This window comes from Fukomys damarensis, unplaced genomic scaffold (assembly GCF_012274545.1).
Source record: "Fukomys damarensis isolate Sample0158 unplaced genomic scaffold, DMR_v1.0_HiC HiC_scaffold_4, whole genome shotgun sequence".
Taxonomy (NCBI): domain Eukaryota; kingdom Metazoa; phylum Chordata; class Mammalia; order Rodentia; family Bathyergidae; genus Fukomys; species Fukomys damarensis.
The window spans coordinates 62,896,383-62,909,758 of NW_022900916.1; the positions used below are offsets into that span (position 1 = coordinate 62,896,383).

The 13,376-nt window shown below is 37.8% G+C and overlaps 1 protein-coding gene across 1 annotated transcript in view; it reads right to left on the reverse strand.

The window, feature by feature from the left end:
• The window catches only part of Akap9 (A-kinase anchoring protein 9), a 158,155-nt gene extending 157,939 nt beyond the window's left edge, over positions 1–216 (reverse strand). The window contains exon 1 of the mRNA XM_010603485.3: positions 3–216. The gene's annotated coding sequence lies outside the window, so the exon portion shown is untranslated. The remainder of the gene's footprint in view (positions 1–2) is intronic.
• Between the last annotated feature and the right edge of the window lie 13,160 nt (positions 217–13,376).

Below are 13,376 nucleotides of genomic sequence, written 5' to 3' on the forward strand. Positions count from 1 at the left end.
ACCCGGCGGGCGGGAGCGGGCTGGCCCACGCTCCCCGGGGCAGCCTCCGGGTCCAGGACCCAGGCTGGAACGCCGCCTTTGTATTTACAAATAACGGACGTCTAATGGTAAAATTGGCGAACCCTTTTTGAAAAGCTCCAGCGGAAAAGATGAGGGGGAGGAAAAAACCCACCCGACAATAGTGTTTCAACTCCTCGATTCAAGACCTTTGGATCCTCACTTCCATGCTCTAAGAGCCCCTCCTTCACCACATTGGTTCCCGCCCAATTTCGAGTTCACCCTTTAAGGCCCACGTCAGGCACAAATAGCTCTTGCGCTTTCTTTGTTTCCTTGTGTCTTGACTGGAAAATGTTACCTACTCAAAACTTGCTCCCCTCCCACCGCTCTGCGGACCTTCCATCAGTAACGACGTTCTGAAAGGAGCCTGAATTTAGGAAGCTGCGCTGAGGACAAAGCCAGAACATTTTAACTTTCTAGCTTTAGTGACCTAGAACGATTACCTATTCTCTCCGACCTGATATGGAATTTTGGGAAGGGTTGTTAATATTCATGGATGCCCCTGGTATACTAAAACATCTGGAGTAACGTCAGTTTTCTTTCTCCTTGTAGTTTATGCATTCTGCACGATATTTTAATAATATTTCAGGATCCCAGCTCCTCAACGGCAGAGATTCCTCACGAGTCTTGTCGCATTTTGACATTACATGGTGACTAGCATGTTGCTTTGCACCCAATGAACACTTGTTGGATTAAATTGAGATGTGTTTATACATTGAGCGTTGTTTTTTCTCCCTTCATCTGCTCCCTCGCTCTCCTTTTTTCTCCTTACTCAACCACCCTCTCATCCATTCCTAGGGTAAACTAAACATTATAATGGCTCAGGTTGTTCGTTTCTCCTTTGTTTTCAGCAAGGTGGAACTGAAAAACTGAACAATGAGAACTAAAATAGACGATGAGTTCAATCATAGAAAGGGTGTTAAATGAAAGATGAGGTTTAAAAGCAGAGAGAGCCGGGGATTTAGCTCAGTGGTACCACAGCCTGCCTTTCAAAGTGCAAGGTTCGGAGTTCGATCCGGGGGTGGGGGGTGAATCAGTCATCAAGAATCAAGTGTATACTGCCTGGAGGGATTATGTTAAAAGATATTTATATGTAATTGTTGACCAATAAATGTTGAAAGTTGTGTTTAGTGCGATTGAAAGAGCAAGCATGCAGCATCAGTTTTCTGACTCTTCCTTCTGACACCTGTTCACGTCATGTCACGTCGAGCTCTTCATATATCCATACCATGCCATTCACTCGCTGAAGTCATCCCTTGAGAAGATGATATTTCAGCAAGGACTTGAAAAAGATGAGGGAGTGAGCCGTGGAGATAAGTGAGAGGATATAGCAAATCCAAAGGAACTCAAGCTAGCGAATGACATATTTTAAGGGATGAACAGGAGTCAAGGGTGGTTACAGTGCAGTGACCAAGGAGAACAGTAGGCAGTGAAGTCACTTGGAGTTCTGAAGGTCACTGTAAGAACTTTGGCTTTTACTCTGAGTGAGCTCAGGAGCCCCTGGAGAATTCTTAGCAGATGAATGAAATGATGGGGAATCAGGTTGCTATGAGGAGAAAGGGTTATGGGGGCTCTGTTTGGATCTTACTGCATAATCCTGACGAGATAATGGGAGTTTGTACCACAGTGGTAGTGGAAGCAATGATGAGCCATCAGATTCTGAATACATTCTAAGCATAGAGCTAACAGTGGCATAAGAGTTTAGATTACTGTGAGATTTGAGACAAAATGAAGAGTCCAGATTGACTCTAGAGCTTTTGGCCTCAGCAACTGAAATAATGAAGTTACCAGTAATGGAACTGGAAAGGGGCAAATCTGAAGGATACCAAGAGTTCCTTGGTATCTCTGGACGTGATAATCTAGACGTACAAATTAGGCATCCAAGGACTGATGTTATCATATATATCTAAGTTTAGAGTTCAGAAGAGAGGTCTTAGAAATAAAACTTCAAGAATGGTCAGCATTCAGCACGTAGATGGTATTTTAAGTTAGGGGATAGAATGAGCTGATCTAGTGTTATGCTTTCCAATTCAATAGACAAAGTCTAGATGTGACTATTGAGTACGTGAAATGTAGCCAGTTTGAGTTGCAATATGCCATAGCACAACACACTGGATTTCAAACACTTAGTATTAAAAGAAAATAACTTAAAATATATTAATATTTTTATATTAGTGAAATTACTATATTTGTGTTATATTGAGCTTAATAAAATACATATGAACCTCATCAGCTTCTCTTAAATTTTTTTCTTTTTCTTTTTTCTTTTTTTTTGTTTGGTACTGGGGATCGAACTCGGGCCCTTGTGCTTGCGAGGCAGGCGGTAGAACCAGTGAGCCAAATCCCCAGCCTTTAACTTTTTAACATAATTACTAGAAAATTTCAAATTATATATGTAGCTTGCATTTGTAATTTTCATTACTTCTCTACTGGACCATGCTGCTTTAAGGAGCAAGTTCAGGTAGAGAAGTGATAACATTAAGTCTTAGAATACTCCATCTCTAAATTGAGATGAATCAGCTGATGAGACTGAGAACAGTGGCTAGCTGTGTTTAAAAAGAAACAAAAACTGCCCAAGCGAAGAAAGAAATGATGAACTGTGATGATTATTTATAGTAAGTCAAGTAAAATGAGAACTCAGAAAGGACCATTGCTTGTAGGCTTCCATAGAAGTTATTGCAATTGAATCATTAATTTTTTCATACTGAGTGCAAACACTGCTTCAATATTCTCAAAGAACACCCCCACACACACCCATGGTCATGTCCAGTGAACTAGAACTGAAAAGAAAAATGAACTCTACCTTGTGTAGAGTTACATTCTAGGGATTCTGTTTATAATATGTATAAAATTCATAAGTTTATTATGCTACACCTACCTCTTTCAGTGTTGACTTGCCTTCTCAGTAGTAAGAATACTATACTATTCTACACTTGTTTTCCCAGCAGAATTAAATTGAAGACATTTAAAGGCACTTTTAGTGTTCTGGTTATTTAAATGCCTAGTTATTTTAATGTCCTAGGTATTTAAATAGTCCTAGTTCGTCTTTGGCAAGATCAAAAATGAAGGTATATAGAGTACCTATGTGGTCAGCAAACAAGATTGTTATAATACTATAGCTAAACTGTATTTTTGAGAAGTTTTTGCTGCATGCATATTGGGGTTGTCATTCCAAGTTATTTCATCTTTCACAAATTGATCAGGCACCAATACATATCATTAGGACTTTACCACTAAAACTACAATTAAGTAATTGAAGCAACTCCTTAAATTCTGTAAGCAAAACAAAACAAAGCCAATACGATATCCGTCTATCCTAAATTGATTGGAACAAAATACACCTTCTAAATCATGAAGAAGGACCTTATAGTTTGTATTTAGTTATCTTTTGTGGATTAAATAACTTTCCTGCCTTTTCTCATATGATAAATTAAAATTATTCCATGATAAAAATAATGGCTAAGGCTGCCATTCTCTGTATCTTGACTGAATTCTGTATAATGCATTTAATTATTTAGTAGTTTTCATAAAATATTTGGGCTATGTCTCTGTCTCACCATAGCACAATAATCTTATGTTTACCATGTGCTTAATATCTATTTATATCTCACTATATTAATGACAAAACAGAAAACAGGTCTGATCCTTTCCTTTTTTTCTCTGATAGCCAGAAGGAGACCTGACTCAACTGGCAGCTGTCCTTACACTTCCCTGTTGTTCCCCCTCACTTCAAGGGTGTCCTGGACGACTTCTTCCCACCACACCTGGGGCTGTTTCTTCAGGCCTCTGGCTCAGTTGACAGGAACTGCTGCTAAGCTGACAGCCAGGATACCTCTACACCACTTCAAGCTTCTGCAGATTCTGATAGAAAACCGTGCTTAATGAGGCAAATATTGGAACGGGATGGGGGCCCATTTCTCACATCCCTGAAATCCCCAAATCGATGGGCCATAATCTACATGGCTGGCCCTCTCAGAGTTTTGTTTAAAGCAGCGCAGTCATTATTTCAGCTCTATCATTTTTGCAGAAAGAGCTGTCAATTAAAGAGCCGCATCTCCCTAAATTTGGTGAGTTGTTGTCATGATAGCTGAGGCTGTCCTAGATGCCCAAACAGCTCTGAGAGATACTTGCTTTGGCCATCAAGCTTGAAACATGGGTGTATCCTTCATGACTGCATCCTGTAACCTCCAAATAACCATGCCCCCCTCTGTCATTGCTACATAAATTCTCAAATAGCTCTGTGAAATGCAAGAAACTGCCCAGTCATGACCTGCTGCTTTTCCATATAAGCAGTGTTCCCTCACTCTCCTCAGGTCAGTCTAGGAGGGTTCTTTCCTCCTCATAAACCCCTGTGCTGCAGGATAGATCCCTGTAAAGCCTCGCTTGTGTGGTCCTATTACCTACTTGCGACTTTTACCTCTGGGTGAGTGGCTTCACTAAATACAGCTGGTAACACCAGGCACTGCTGGTCCTGAAGATTTCTAGAGACTGACAGAGATGTGTGGACATCTCAGGTGACCTGCAGAGAGTTCCAGAGAGGCAGCAGGAGCTGCTGGAAGAATGCCAGAGAGTTGCCAACGGAGTTATAAGCCTCAGCCGCTGAGGAGCTGATGGGGTGGCTAGAAGCTGACAAGGGCTGTAACATTGTGTAATATTACAGGGTGAGAGCTACCGGCACTCGAAGGCCAGAGCCAGTAACATGAAGGGAATTACACTTTGCCAGTTGTGATTTCTATCTGAATTGAGCAAAAGAATCCTTAGCTGATTGGTGACAAAACTCGTGATCATTAACCTCTTTTCATTTAAATGCAAATACATTTTTCTCTTGCAGTCTTAGTTTTCCCTCTCTTTAGCATGAGGCTTTTTGGAATTTTCACATGAGCAATTTATCCATTTGCAAGTCAATCATGTTACTGTTCACAGATCTCTAAAATGTACATGTGCCTTTTGAATTAAAATTCAATATCCAGTTCTTTGACATACCTCATCTGCTGGTGAATTTTTTCTCTTATTATCTTAACCATTTTTGTTTTTTTCCTGGTACAGGGGATTGAATGCAGGACCTTGCACTTGCCAGATAGGAACAGTGCCACTGCGCTACATCCACAGCCCCTTATTATCCTAAACATTTTTTAAATGTTACTTTGTATTCAGTTAGATTCCCTCAGACAACTCATCAATAACTCTTCACAACCAGATATTAACCTTTCATTTTTCAAAAATATTTATTGTGAAACTGAAGTACCCAGAATTTTGCTGATTACTTCCTTACATTTTTCCAAGTCTAGATCAATACACTGATGATCCAGATAATCAATCCCATTGTAATAAAACTGTTACTTGATTGTAATCTGGGACAAAATTATTGAGAGAACTTTCATTTTGTTTGTTGTGCTAAACTGGGTAAGTTAATTATCTATTCGGTTGCTCCACCGATTTGTTCATCATCTTCATGGCTTTGCTTCTGCTTCAAATACTTTGCCAGCTGCCATCTCTACCAGACATTTCTAACTATAACTATGCAACCTGCCCCAAACTGTGCCCAAGATCTTCTACTCAGTTCTTACAAACATCTCTGTTTTAGTTACTGACCTTCTTCCAGTCTCCTCATCTCCTCATCTTTTACTTCTGTCTCACTGATCATGTCTCTCTGGGGACTATGTCCTGTTGTGCTTTCTTTCTCAATGTCTCTTTACTCCTTCCCAGATTTTCCTCAGCCATCCTAGATTTTCCTTTACCACTGCCAACGTGTTAAATTCAACCCGTATTAACTCTTACTTTGAAAATATCAAGTTATCCAAGCTGTCATGTCTGCTTCATTACTCTGCATTGCATTTGGCTCCTCTTAACTCTTGTCAGACTCGCTTTGTAAAATACACATTTCACTAAACCTCCCATTTTGAAATCACTTCCTGATACCTGCAAGATGAACTTCAAATTCCTCAGTATCATTCAAGGCCCTCCATGATTTGTCCCCAGTTTAACTATATATTATTAACTCTTAACTCTTTCTTGTCACCAACCCCCCATTCCAGACAGAGGTGCTCATTGTGTTACCCACGCATTAGTCACATTTCATGCAATGCCAGAAATTACATACATGTCACAGCTTTCACACAACAAATATTTAGGGAAAGTACAACTGAGCTTATTTTGTAAATGTGACAGTTGCCCTTTGTAACTAGTGCTAAGCTGAAGGAAAAGGAGACATTAAATGCTAAAACCCTCAATGGTTACTAATTAATAGAGGTGAAAGGAATATAAAGAAAGAAAGTAGCAGGTAGCATAGTGGTATATCTTCTACATTTTATAGAAGATAACATTGAAGGGTTGAGCAGTTAAATGACTTGCCAACTTTCTATGATTTGGTAGTAAAAGTACTAGCTAGGGCTATTCCCAAATCCCCTGATTTGAGTCTGATTCCATTTTAAGCTGTTCCTCCTAACAAACAAAATTATTAGTACCAGGGCCAGGGATGAAGCTCAGTGGCACAGCATCTGCCTGGCAAGCGAGAGGCCCTAATTCAATTCCTGGTACAAAAATAAATAATAAAATATAAATCACTAGGACAGTTTAAAAAGAAGAAATAGAGGATTCACCATGGCTGAATAGAAAAGGAGCCATGTTGGAGCTACTCAGAGAAAAATCACCTTAAAACACAGATAATTGGAAGAAACAGAGGGACACACATCCTGATGTCAAAATCAATCTGAAATAAGAGACTTGTAGATCAAACAAAACATAGGTGCAGGTCTCCATAAAACAACATACCAGCTACCAGCATAGACAGCACTGAGCAAGAATTGCCATACTAAAGGACTTTAAAAGTGCAGGTAACTCAAGCCACATAGGATAGATGTGGGATATAAGGCCCTTTGATTCTTTTGCCTTCATTCACAAAGATGACTCTGCAGCCTGGCAACAAACTTCACTGGCACACATGGGGTGAACTGCTTCTTCCCCAGTGGGCTGCCAGCTCTTTTATTTATTTATTTTTTCCTATCATGCATCCTAGTGGATAACTGGAAACCCTCATGACAGCAAAGTTAGGGACCACAGCACAGGAGAAAGGGTGAAAGAAAGAAGAGGCAAGACTTGAGAGAAAGACACAGAGGTACAAGCTGGATTTAAACAGCCTTGGAAGGTGCACACTCAACCCACTGAAGAGAAAATTAAAGGGGAACCCTGCAGCCGTGGGCTGTATCCTTGGCAGCAACAACCCCCAACCCCTGCCCCAAGCAGCAGGACAGGATAGAGACATGCTAGGTGGATGTGGAACAGAAGAGGCAGTGCAAAGACTTCGAGGAGCCAACTGTAGGGGGACTGGAAGTAGCCCTGGGCTGTCACTGCCTGAGGGCAGTACAACAACCGGGAGTCACAGTAAGCAGATGTGGGCAGGCTGTCAAGGGACATCCAAAAAACTTCTGGCTAAAGACCTGCATGCTCCACAAGATCAACCCTGAACCCAGCACTAATCCTACTGCACACTTGGCAGACTTACACAGCATAGTGTGGTACACTACCACAGAACTATAGATACCAGAGAAATTTTATTTTTTTGTTTGCTTCATTTTCCTTTTTTATGTCTGGTTGGTGTTTTTTTTTTAATATTACTTTTCTCTTTCTTCAACTATCTTTCTTGATTTTGTGATATTTTTATGTGAATGAAAATTGTCTTGTCTTTCTGGTTGACTTTGATATTCTTTTACTTTATCCTTCATTCTTTCTCTCCTTCCTTTTTCTCCAGTTTCCCAAAGCTTGGGTGATCACCTTTTGTTCTCCAGCCTCGCCTCTACTATATTTACCTTTATTTATCTCTCTCTTTTGTCCCCATCCCTCTTAAATTTCCCTCCTATAGGGTAGAATAACTTCTCTAAGGGGAAACCCACTTCATAAAAGTTCCTGGTTTATGTCGGAACCATAGATCTCACTCCTATGTTTAAAGTAACCAAATTAGTAGTTATAACAGTTTGTAAGTTTCTGGGTTTTGCTTGGTGCTATTGTTATTGTAATTGTACTTTAGCCAGGATGTTATACCTGTTGTAATCAGTTGTTTTCCCTTGTACGACAACACTGTGATTGTCTGGGGCCATACGTTATCACCATAGTCCAGTATCAAAGGACTGGGTCTTCAGCCAAATAGATAGCAACTTCTCATCCTTAATAAATTGGAAAGGTAGGATCTTGGGACAGATATAAAGACCAAGACCCACATATGCCCAGAGAACATTTCTGAGAAATAGATATTTCCTAGGGAAGCATGGATACTAGTGATAAAGCTGTCTGCCATAAGAAATTTACAAGCATCAACACAGAAAACAAATAAAATTTAAAAATAGAAACTGACAAGACACAAAAGCAAAATGCAATCTCAGACATCTAGTTCATTCAGGAAAAATATAGGAGACAGCAAGATAGAGGAAATCAGAAGCCCCCCCACCTGAATTTTTTGAAATGATAGCAGCAGCACAAAAGAAAAACCCAAATGCACAAGTTTATAGAGAAAATAATTTCTCAGGTTAAAAAAAAAAGAAATGATCAAAATGAAGGCATGTTCAATGAATTTAGAATAGACACAGATTTAAAAAATACAGGAGTTTAGGAAAATAATGGAAACCAAGAATGACTAAAATAGGAAAGAAATAGATTACTTGAATCAGATTCAAACAGACATCCAGGAGATTAAAAATTCCATTGAAAGTATACATAACTTGTTGAACAAAAGTGAAGACAGAATATCTGAACTGTAAGACAGTATTGCAGTTAGTGATCACTAAAAGAAAAATATCTTAAAAATGGCAAAGGACCATGAAAAATCAGTTCAACAGCTGCAAGATAATGTAAAAAAGAACAACATAAGATTGATCGGAATCAGTGAGAAAGCAGGAGAGGTGCAAATGCCATAAAAAAGCCTGCCCACAGAAGTAATGACAGAAAACTTTCCAAACATGGAAATAGAATTTGACATACAAATAAGTGAAACAGGAAGAAATTGTTCAAAATGACACTGAATATCAGGTACTTTGTTAATAATTAAAATATTTTATGCAAAAAGGTATAATTTTCTTAGGAGATGAATTGAGATAGATTAGAAACTGAAAATATATTCTTTTAAGATCACGATACACAGTGTATTTACCACTGTCACTCTTTAATTATTTTGTAATGAAATTTTATTTTTTCATAATTGTTTTTATATTTCCTTCATTAATATCTACTTGTATTACATTAAAATAAAAAAGAAGAAATACATGTTTATACAATGTGCTAAATAGAATTTAGGACTAATTTGTCAGTGTTTTGGGTTTCTAAAGGTAATTCTTTTTTTTTTTCCTAAAGGTAATACTTTTTTTTTTCCTAAAGGTAATTCTTTTGAAATAATGACTTGAAATTAGTTCTCCATCAAAGTGGCGTATAATTTAATAAAATATCAGAGAAATTTAAGGTGGTTCTATTACAAAGGATCTAATTATAAGACTATCATTGCTGAATAATGGAATATATACACAGTGATTTCAGATCTCCACTGATTTTTATACCACCAAGCAGTCACAGACTAGAAACTACATGAGTTTTCAGAAGAGTTTTGGCAAGTTTTGATAGTCAAGATACATTTAGTTTAAATATGATAAGAAATCTCAAATAATTATTCCATGTCCTGTTTCAGCCAGGAGTATGTGAAATGTTTAAAACCCCATTAATTTTGTATTGTCTTTCTTAGAGAAACTGCAGGAAGGTGCTATGACTTCTGGTTTTGAGTGAAAACAGTCTTATTTATTCTGAGCGACAAATATTTGGCCCACTCTAAAGACAGGACACAAATAAGACTGACTTCTATGAGCATAAAATTTAAACTAGTTTTTGCATCATGTATTTAATTGGGATGCATGAATCTAATCACATTCTGTCCTTCTTGGAAAGTAAGATGTCTTATGATCTTAAGAATTCAGGGCATTAGGATTTAGGCATGATTCCAATTTCCCATGAGGCAATTCCTGCCTTACTTCCCAGTCTTTAAAGTGCCTAGAGTAACTCTGTAACTCAAAAGATAATGTCCCTCCTATTATATCCTTGCACAAAACCTCTGTTGATGAAGGCCATATGGATATATGTGTTATAAAGTAGGCTGTCCTCAGTCTCCCAAGTGCTGGGATTACAAGTATGTGCCACCACATCTGGCTCAGTAATGAGATTTAAAAAAAAGTATAAGCCAAGAGGCATAAAAGAAATATAAGAAGAGATAATACCAAGCAGGAGATATAATAAAAGTTTTTGAAGATAGCTTACCTACAAGTGATAATACACTTAGCACACTTTCAAAAACCCTAAAACCCAAGTGTAAAGAGATCTTACACAAACTCTCACCACCATATTATGTTTCTATCTGCATTACGGGACTCATGTTTTACCTTCTTCCCCATTACTTTTGATGAACTTTCTTAGCAAATGCCAACTTCGCTTGTGCACTAGATTTCATCCCCTTTTAGCTACTTGAGTTTGCCCCAGCATTCTTCCTTTTTTCTCCTAAATCACTGAATTGTCTCACTCTATTGTGTGTATATGTGTGTGTGTGTGTGTGTGTGTTTGTATAAAGCCCACCTTTTCTTAACCCCACTTTTCCAGTTACTGCTCCATTTTTCTCCTTCACTTTTTAGTAACACTTCATCCATCTCAGGTCTCTCTCCATTTTTTTAAAACCCATTTTGGTTATCATTCCCATGATGCTATTGAAACCACTCTACCCAAAGTTTCTGATAACTTCCATTTTGCTAACTCTAAGTCCTCCTCTTCCTGATCTATCTGTAGCATTTGAGACAACTGGTCATTCTTTCTTTGAGATACTTTTTTACTTCACTTCCAGGAATACTACACTCACCTAGATTTTCCTCTTAACTTTCTGGCTGCTCCTTCTCTTTCTAACTGATTTCCTTTCAACTCTTCAACTTCTAGTTGTTGGGATGCCTTTACATTTTATATATACTCTACTTGCAGGTAGTCACATGACTACTTAAGTAGTCACAGGACTTTAAATACTGCCAGTAGACAAACCTTAAATTTATATATTAACTGGGACTTCTCCTAGACTGTACATTATACGTGCTTCTGCCTCATGGCCTGTGCGTGTAATGTCCTCTCTAAAGTGATCTCCTGGATTCTGGCATAGCTTGCTTCTTCACTTCCTTGGGTCTTTACTCAAAAGTTCCTTCTACGGCCAGGGGGTTTAACTCCATGTGCCTGCCTCTCAAGCACAAGGTTCTGAGTTCAATCCCAGGTACAAATAAAATAAAATAGCTCCTCCTAAATAAGGTCTTTCTTACTCCAATTTCTACCCTGACTCTAGATATTCTTTCTCTGCTTGCATATTCATCACTAACATACTAACATTCCACTTATTTATCTTAGTAATTGTTTCTCCCACTAGAATGCAAGAGCCTAAAAGACAGAGACATGTGCTGTTTTAAAAATGAGTAATCCCTAGCATCTAAAATAGAACCTGGCACAGTATTTGCTCCTCAACACATAATTTTTTCCAGGTTTTATTAGTACATGTTTGCAATACATAATGATGATTACAATCCTCATAGAGAGTTGGTACATGTACATAATTCTTTTCTCATCCCCTTCTCCTCAATAAATATTTTTGAATATTTTTAATGAATTTTTTATAAAAACTCTCCTAGAGGAAAAAGAAACAGTGTCAGAGGACATAATAACATCATGCTTCTCAACACTGGAAACTGGAAACAAGAGATCAATGCCATAGAAAATGTAGGGGAAAGTGATTTCTAGCCTCACTGGATTCTATACTCAGCCAAACTGAACCAAGTACAAGACTGAATTAAAGATGCTTTTGTATTTGCAAGATTACAAAAATATATTTAAAAAGTCAACATTTCTGGTCATTAGAGAAATGCTAATTAAAAGAATGTGGAGATTGTACATTACTTCAGAAAGAATGATAATAACATGCTGGTGAGGTTTCAGGGATAAAGGAACCCTTCTACAGTGTTGGTGAGGATGTAAACTAGTACAGTACACCCATTTTGGAAATCACTATACAGATTCCTCAAAAATTAAAACTAAAACTAAAAATTCAGTTTGACCTAGCGATTCCTCTTCTAGGTATCTTCCTGAAAGAGTTAAAGATATCATTTGTCATCTTTATCCAGTCTCCAACTGATGGGCAAATGGGCTGTTTCTAAGTTTTTTCTATTTTTTTTCTTTTTCTTTTTTTTTCTTCAGCTTTAATTGAGTTTATTGGTACATTTTAGGGATACAGTACAGTTACATTCATTGTTGGGATCTTGTACCTCTACATGACAAGTCTTGATTCTCATTTTTTCCCCTTACCTCTGCCCTCCCTTCACCCCCTCCTCCCCTCCCCATCTACAAACACTTTATTTTCATCTTTTCATTCTCTCACATTTTTTTCTTTTCCCTTTTTACTCTTCCCCTACCCATCCCACCTTCCCTACACCTTTAGCTCCTTTCTTCCCATTTCTAAATGTTAGTAATCTTATTAGAATCTTATGCATTGTTGCAGATTATTCACACCAGGGAAACCTAAGTTTTTGCTATTACAAACTGTGTCGCTATAAACATGGGTGCGCATATATGGTTTTTCTATAAAATGGAATACTACTCAGGCATAAAGAATGAGAAATTAGAGTCATTCATAGGAAAATGGATGCATATTGAGGATATACTCCTAAGTGAAATAAATAAGTCACACATGTGTAAATACTGAATAGTTTTTCTGGTGTGAAAAACTATAATTGTACATAACATCCTAATGGTATAATTGACAATGTGAAATAGGAGGAAAAGAGTTAAAGGTGTAGGGGATGTGGGAGGGTAGGGGAAAGGAAATAAGGGAAAAGAAAAAAAGTGAGAAAATGAAAAAATGTAAATAAAGTATTTGTAAATAGGGAAGGGGGGAGGGGGTGAAGGGAGGGCAGAGGTATGGGGAAAAAATGAGAACCAAGACCTGTCATGTAAAGGTACAAGATCCCAATAATGAATGTAACTGTACTGTACATCTAAAATGTATCAATAAACTCAATTTAAAAAGCTATTATATATCAGTGTTACACATTTATAGTACAACTCATAATAACTAAATCTTGGAAGTGGCCTATATTCAACAGATGAATAGATAAAGAAAATCTGGTGTTTATACACAGTGTTATAAAGAAGAATAAGCTTGAGTCATTGTAAAACAGAAAAACAGATTACAAATATATTATCTTCATTAACTTTTTAAAAAGGAATCTATCGGATGGTATAGCCAATAAAATGAGGACGGAAAAAACAGGAAG